The following is an 8,368-nucleotide window of genomic DNA, read 5'->3' as shown; positions in this document are numbered from 1 at the left end:
TTGTTACCAGTATGATCTTTAGTGAGGAGGTGTTAAACCAAGGCCTGACCCCCTCTGCTCAGTGCAGACCCAGTTTTGCCACTGCTGCTGTTTTGTTGAAGGACAGTGATGCAGAGCCATGGTTCTTAGACTTTTAATAATTTTTCTTCTTGACTTAATACTTGTGACTCGTCATCAGAAACTAAAGAGCAGTAGAGTTCTGATAAAAAATATATATAAATCACAGATTACATGGAAATCATCACTGAACTTCAGGGGTGCTTTTGAACCCAGGTTGGCCATCCAGCCAGAGCACGTAAAAGAAGCTGGTTCTGTGAAGTAGGTCATGACTTCATGTAAACCCCCACTTCAACTTAGATAGTGCTCTTCCCAGCTTTCCAAAAAACAGATCTTTAATAAATTTCTAGCACAGGAGAAGCATTCTGATCACATAAACAGGGGGTTCAAAGTTTGGGTAGATTTTTCTGTTCTTTCACTTGTAGACAGAATGATGTCAAAATTACCAACTGTTGTGACAAATTTTGGAAGAACTGTTGAAAGGGCCAGTACTTGGATGGACAGAAGAGATGATTTCTCCAGATCTTTCTTTTAAGTAGTGCTGAGATATTCTTGTTGCTTATCAATATGACACTTGGATTATTTGTCTTGTGTTGCATTGAAATTATATATGGTCCTTAGGTGAGTTTTGCCACATTATCACAGTCATCGAGCATCCATAATCCTCATTAACACAACAATGAACAGAGTTTGGGGTCAGATTGTTCTAAAGCAGAAAAATGTCTGTATTGCCAGAATTTCCTTGACATTACCTTGGGAGTCTCTGTGATCCAGAGCAGAAGCAGAGGGTCAGAGGCACAAGTCTTTTTTTGGTCTGTGAATGCCTTGTTTCCAGCAGTGTAGGGCTGGCAGCAGCATGCACTGCCTTGCATGTTTATCACAGCTAGCTCACATATTGCAGTGTCAATATTTTATCAGAGAACACTTTACAACACAAAAAGGAAGGGGAAAAAAATAGAAGGGTGCTCCAGTGGATGCTGTATATGTTTCAGATTCCTCTGTTGAGTTTTATCTGAGCTGACGTTACTGGAATAAAGTAGATTGTCAAAGGCTGGGCAGAGTGCTTTTATCATTTGCAAGTATTGGCATAGAGTAAAATAATGATTCAAATTTCTGTTTTCTGTCTTTTGAGGATTACTCTGTCGGTTACAGTGATGCTTTTGACAAGGGAGTGCTGCTGGGTTAGTGATTTCTTCCAGAGCTTCAGAAATAGCAAAGTTATCTGTTATCATCATCAGATCAAGCCTGACAGTTGACAGTCAGTGCTTACGTATTGTCTTTGTAAATTACAAAATGAAGTTAGGAGCAGCAAATGCATGTCTCCACTTTTACAAGGCTAATTCCATGGGATTATTTGCCATCTACTTATACCCAGAATTGATAAAATTTTTGTCAGTAGTTAAGCTGTGCAGAACAACTTCAGATAAGATATTTTTTGGGTTTGATGGGTCGTTTTTAGTTTGTTTTGGTTTTTGTTGTTTTGTTTTTTTAGGCAGGGAAGATAAAAGTTCTACACTGAGCATATCTCTTGAAAGCTTGTAGTGTTATGGAAATATGGAACTCTACAAGTTCTGGAAACATGGAACTCTACAAGTTCTTGAGTGAAAGCTGTTATTAAAACAGCTGTGGGCTTCTATTAACTGTTTCTGCCACACGTCACAGTACAGTGACTCTGTCACCAATGTGCTTTATAACCCTAATGACCCACACAGGCAACATTTAATCATACATGAAATATCCCCAGCTGAAGCACTGCTCCTTATATAGACAGTTCTGTTATTGAGGGTTGTAATATTGAATACAGTTTAATCATTGTACCAGCATACTGCAAGGGCACGTGGTGATGGGACAAGGAGGAGTGGCCTTAAGCTGAAGGAGGGTAGATTTTGATTAGATATTAGGAAGAAATTCTTTACCCTAAGGCTAATGAGGCACTGGAACAGTATGCCTGAAGCAGCTGTGGAGCACCATCCCTGGAGTGGTTCAAGGCCAGGTTGGATGGGACTTACCTGGTCTAGTAGAAGGTGTTCCTGCCCATGGCAGGGGGTTGGAACTAGATGGTTTTCAAGATTCCTTCCAAGCCAAACCATTCCATTATTCTGTGATTCTGTATTGAAAAAAAAAATAGGGAGAGAGAACAGAAAATTTTGAATATTGCAGTCTAAAATAGCTGTTCACTCACATGACAAAATAATAAATAAGTATCAAGGCACACAACTAACTGCCTTGTGCTTATTTGGAATGTAGACCTGTGGAGCTGTAAAGTATAATCAGTGTGGCTGAGGTCTGGTCAAGAGAAAACAACTGCTGGATCATATTGATAAATGTGGCTGAGATTTCAGGAATCATCTAATAAATAAACTAAAAATAAAAGACTAAATAAAACTTAGTTTTATGCAATCAGCCGCTCCTAAATAAAACAATCAGCTGTCTTTTTAAAATCATTGCAGGTGAGAACTGGGTAATTTTTGTGTACATACTCCTAGTTGGGAAAACATCACTGCTGTTATGACTTGACAGATTGTATTGTGATCAGTCCTTCCCATTTCCCATCAGTGAAAGTAGGGATGTGTCTGAATTATTGTGTAGTTATAGCTGGGAGAGCCATGCAGCAATTATCATTTATATTAGAGTGCCCACAGGGCACACCTTCGTTTAGGGCCTCATTGTGTTACACACAATGAAAGAGTCCAGGCCTTAAACATTTCACAGTTTAAAAAGATTGGCAGATAATGAAGGGCTGGATGATAAAATGCTGAGTGCTTCCCAAAAGTTCTAAGCAACTTGACTGGAAATCAAACATGATCAGTGTCCTGCAATACCAGTCATTCTGAGCTATGTAGAATCCATTAAAAAGAAAGTAACTACTAAAATAGTAAAGAATAAACAGTTCCCACTAATTTCATAGCATTTTCAGAAGGGAGAAATTTTTAAACTAAATTCTAAGCCTTTGGAAATTGTGTTAGTTGGAAATAAAATGGAATTCCTCTCATTGACCACATTTTGTTAGGATATCTCAGGAAGGCACTGTGCACCAAATTCAAACCAGGCCATTTCCACTAGGTTGATGATGCTGATGAGCTGTGCTCTGAGCAGAGTTGTTGTCAGGAACTTAAGCTGGGAGAAATTTATAAAATCTGAAAACCAGCAGCTTTCTAAGTGTTGAATGTCCTTTCAAGTGCTTGTTAGTCTAGGAAGATGATGAAAGAACAAATCTGATGAGGGAAAGAGAGGCAAATGGCAAGAAAGAAAAAGTTGTAGGGGGAAAAAGAGACAGACTGACAATTAGTGCCCGAGATGTAACACATTTCCTCCTGCTTGCCCCAAGACTGTAGTAAGACTTTAGGCAGGACTGATCAATGTCTGCATGTTTCAGTGCTTTCAGAGGTGGATTCAAGCAGAGGAAGGTGGATCTGTGGTTCAGGTGCACATCCCCAGCCCTTGGCATGTTTCCTTTTATCAGGGGCTGCAGCAACAGCTCCTGTGCAGGGCAGTGTCAGTCAGCATGAGGGACTCCAGGCAGCCCCAAGATGCCAGGTGAGTGGCCTGGGAAACCAGCCTTGTTTTTCCTATCATAAACACTGGCTCTGTTGGGGCCATTTTTGTTGTCATTACTGCAGTCAGCACTGCAGCTTCTGGCAGCTGCTGAGGGAGGTGGAAAGGAGGCCGCCCATATGGCGAGTGCATCGTACCAAAGGTGCCTCGGTGTTTGGGAAGATCCCTGCAAATGTCACTGGTGGGTCACTTAAGGCCTGATTTTATTTCAGCAAAGTCAATAGGGATTTTGGCATTTATTAGTAGGAGCAGAAACAAAATCTTAATCCCTGGTAATTCTGTTTGTATTACATTATATGCAGTGTCACAGATGTGCTCAGGATACTGTGAAAAACATCGGGTCATATGCTGCTGTCACCTGCTCTCCCAAAACAATGGGACTGAAGCCAGAGTGGACCCGCAGGAAGGCAGCCTTGGGCCACTCCTTTAGGCCACCAATTTCATTTTTTTCCATCCTCTGGGAGAAAAAATACATTTTGGGGAAGTAGGTGTGTGTGTCACTAAACTTACTGATGCCACCTCCAGCCTCACTGCTGGTGTGCTCTCAAGATGCTGAGAGTATCACTTGGATACAACCACTTGGATCCAATCACTCGGATGCAACCTTAGTTCCTGCATGTGTTGCAAGATCTGGAGCAGAATGACAGACACGAAGTGAAGGCAGAGGCATTGAGAGAGAGCTTCAAGCAGGGGAGGACAAGCAGGAAAACACAAAATAAGCAAGAAACCGGGATATGAGAAAAAGAACAGGATCATGAAGCGTGAAGAAGGAACACTGGATGGGAAAACAGATCCCCAAATGGGTCCTGTTAATTCCAGCTGAGTCACTGTTCTTTGACCCAAATGCTTTATCTCCTCAGTGTCTCCTCCCTGCTGTGTGCTGGCTCCAGCGAGCGCTGGGCACCACTCTGAGGACATGGCCCAATCCTGCCAGGCAGGGATCTCTGCTCTCCTACTGCTTTTGCAGCTTATTGTGAGGACCTCAATGGCTGATTACATCACCTTAGATGGGCAGTGATCTGAAGAGATGCTGAAGTAAAGACACAGCAAGTAAAACCATTGCTGAGATAGTCGGTAGTGAGGAAATGTGGCAACCCTGGTGCAGAAATGCTCGAGTGTCTGTGTGCTCCCACTTATGTAACTCCCCTGTTGTGCAAAGTGCCAGCCCTGGCACTCAGCACTGCCACTGGCCTGGCCTGACCAAGGCATAAAGTATCTTTTCATTTGGTGCTTGCTGACAACGTGCCCTGTTGTTCTGCAGAGCTGCCCTGGGCAGGCCAAAGCGGCCGCTCTTGGTTTGTGAAGTGGGCTGCACTAAATCCAGGCACTGCTCCAGCCCCGCCGGCTCCACAGAAAGGAATGGCTGCAGCTGAGCTGCTGACATGCTGCAGAACAGGACCTGTGGCTGGCCAGCTTCTTGGATATACTCTTGGGACTGCAAGGACACCTAGAGCATTACAAATGGAGGATGCCCCTGTCACTGGGGTGGGATTCTTGTAAAGGATGGAGCCAAGCCCCTGAACTCGGAGCTCACTTCTTTCTCCATCTCTTTGTGACAGCCAGAAGTACCTGCTGAACTTCAACAAATTATTTTGTTGATAACAGTTGTCCATAAGTGGTAATATTTATCATGTGATAAATTTGTTTTGTATGAAGAGTTTGTTTAATAAGAAGTCAAATGTTAACTGGGTCTGGTTGCACCCCAGAGCCAGGGAAAGCAGAGCAAGGACAAGGCACAAGTCACTTTTCAGCTTTGTTCCCCTTGCTGGTGCTTACAGCCTGGTACAAGCACCACTCACACGCTCCTCTGTCTGGCAGATCTGGCTGTTTGTGTCTTTATGAGCACAAGAACTTTGTTTTCATAAACTGAATATGTGCAAGCAGAGGTGTGTGCACATGGAAGCAGCACAATCCCAGTTCCACACCCACCTCAGCCTCCTGCTTCCCAAAGCACATATGGGCATAGAAAGGTGTGGAATCAGTGCAGAGTCCAAATAAACTGCTGATGGGTTTAAGGCACTAACAGAGCCCCAGAATGGCTTGGGTTGGAAGGGACCTTAAACATGACCTACAGACAATTCTAACACCCCTGGCTCGGGTAGGGACACCTTTCATTAGAGAAGGTTGTTGGAAGCCCCACCCAACTTGGCCTGGAACACTTCAAGGGATGGGGCACTGACATCCTGGTATGCCACTGCCATTAAATAAACTTCTAATTGGAACAGCTGTAAACACCATGTCACCATTTCTGAGGCCAGTCTTATTTTATTTATGTCAGTGGCAAATCTCTACATTTATTTGTTTTATGTAACCTCTGGAGAGCTGGGCCTGTCTCTGGACAGTCTCCCAGTATGTCTTGTTTTCAAAGGGCGTAAAAATTAACATGTTAATAATGGCTTTGTCACCATCATTGTTATTTTTATGTGCTACAAGGTCCACACATTTTTTGAATACTTCCAGGGATGGTGATTCCATAGCTTCCCTGGGCAGGCTGTTCCAATATTTTATTAGACTGAACAAGTGGGAGAAAGAGCTAAGTTGGTTAATTTGATTTAATTTCAGTTGTGATGGTGCATATTTTGGTTGTTTGAGCTGCATATTGAGCAGGGTACAATTAATCTTTTCCTGGAAGCAAGCTGAGTGTCTCTTACATAAAGGCTTATCCTCTGAGCATGAAGTCATGATTCTGATAAAGCTGAATTATGATCTTAACAATGCACAAACACGATTCACCCCAGGATTCCCACTGAAAACAGACCCATATGCCACTGAAATGCCACAATCATAGAACATTTATGGGGAATAAACACTGTGAAGCTGTGCTGAGATTTTAGCTCCAGGAGTTTCAGGTGAAAACCTGGTGCAAGCAATTCTAAGTTTTGGTGGAGAAAAATATTTTGAGTTTTATTTTTATTCACCAGGAGCACAGTCCTTCTTTCCAGGGAAGACATGGTCTTTTTAAAGCTGCTGGCAGGAAAAGCCAACACTGTTCACGTGGATGTTTAAGGTGTGCATTCACGCAGGAGCTCTTCCCTTTCTGAGCACTTGGAGCTGCTGTGGGTGCTGTGGGCATGAGTCTGGTCACATCAGCTTTTTGTTACAGCACCAGACTCTCAGAAAGGGGCCTCCCTTTCCCCAGCAAATAAACTCTGATCAAAGAACACACTAAAGATGATAATCACTGTTAGACCATACCCCTGGATCTTTATTTCTTTTATTTCATCAGGGAAGGCATTTTGCTAACTCCTGGGGGTGTATTTGAGCCACTCACCTTCCCATGCTGTAATGGAAAGACTGGATCACCCAGCATCCAAACCGGGGAGGCAGAAAACCCCCCAGTTCCCAGCATTTTCAGCAATCAGGATACAAGATTTATTGACTATCTTCTCTTATATCTCAACAATCATCCCTTGTGCCAGAACATCTCTGAACTGGTCTTTTCTTAGCCCTACAGATGCTGTTTCCAAGTCCAGCTCACCTCATGCGCATGCAAAACAAACCAGATTCTGCTCTGCTTTCATTGTGCTTTGTGTGTGTGCTTGTGACATCATTTAAATAAGCTTATCCTGCTCAGAAAGAAAAAAAAAATTCCTACCACAGTTTAGGTAAACCAAGCAATTATTCTGTTACTAAGTGTAATTAATGCCTAATGATTTGCTTTGATTAATAGGACAATCAGCATCTGCTCCTAGAAATAGGGATTAGTAACCCAAGCCATCTCTAGTATTAGAAGGTAGGGGGTCCTTTTGTACTAAACCCTATTTTTCCACATTCATCTGCAAGCAGTAAAGCCCTGTGCTGTATTCTAAAGGCAGAATAAAAGGAAGGTAGTATATTTTTGAAAAAAAAATATAGAGAAAGCTTTATAATGTTCTCATGAATTTGTGGTTTTTTGAGTAAAATCAGTGCATCTCCATCCTTTAGGAAAGAAATTACTCTTATCTAATTCTCTGATATTTTTTACAAGCAAAGTTACAGCCAAAACATTGAAGAGTTTGCATCTGCTAGGCTGGAACAACAAGCTGAACTAAATAAGAACCTATGTTTGATATTTCTGTGGGGCTGATTACTGCTGAATATTCCCAATATAAGAAGTAATAAAATGGTGTTTTATAGACATGATGTTAATTTTTCTAAATCCCCTGATGAGTTTATCTTTTTTTCTCCCCTCTGTGACTGAAGAACCACAAGACACAACGCAGCTGCAAGGCTAATCATTCTTTAGCATCCTCTATTGATCCTGGAGATAGAGCTGGAGTGGGGTTGGGTCCAAGCACTAATCCAATCGTATAACAGACATCCCCATATGGTTAGTCCCCAGCTTTGCCTTAAGCCAATCAATAATCACTTTGACAAAGAAAAATATATTTGGATTTTTTTCTTTTTTTTTCCCTGTGGAAAGGTTGGACTCTGAATGCTTCATCTACCAAGTGTTCTGGACTTCTCAGCCACTTCTGAAACAGAGCTTGCAATGATTGGTAGATAACCAAGGAAATGGTCTCATTTCTGGGATTAGTACAGAGCCAAGGACAGAATTAACTTGAGACACACTTCTTGCTTCTAAAAGCTTTTACAAGAGACTGAAAACCTTTTAAATGAGCTGGCCTTTCTTTTTAATATAAAAATGTCCTTGAAGAAACAATGACTGTTGGAGCTGTTGAACTTGGGAGGTGTGTGAGGCTCACCTGGAGGCTTTTTCTCACTACTCAGGGTTTGGAAAATACAAGAACACAGACAGGGTCTGTAGTAGGCACTT

The sequence above is a fragment of the Vidua macroura genome, chromosome 6, assembly GCF_024509145.1.
Source record: "Vidua macroura isolate BioBank_ID:100142 chromosome 6, ASM2450914v1, whole genome shotgun sequence".
NCBI classification, from domain to species: Eukaryota; Metazoa; Chordata; class Aves; order Passeriformes; family Viduidae; genus Vidua; species Vidua macroura.
This window is presented reverse-complemented; position numbering follows the sequence as displayed.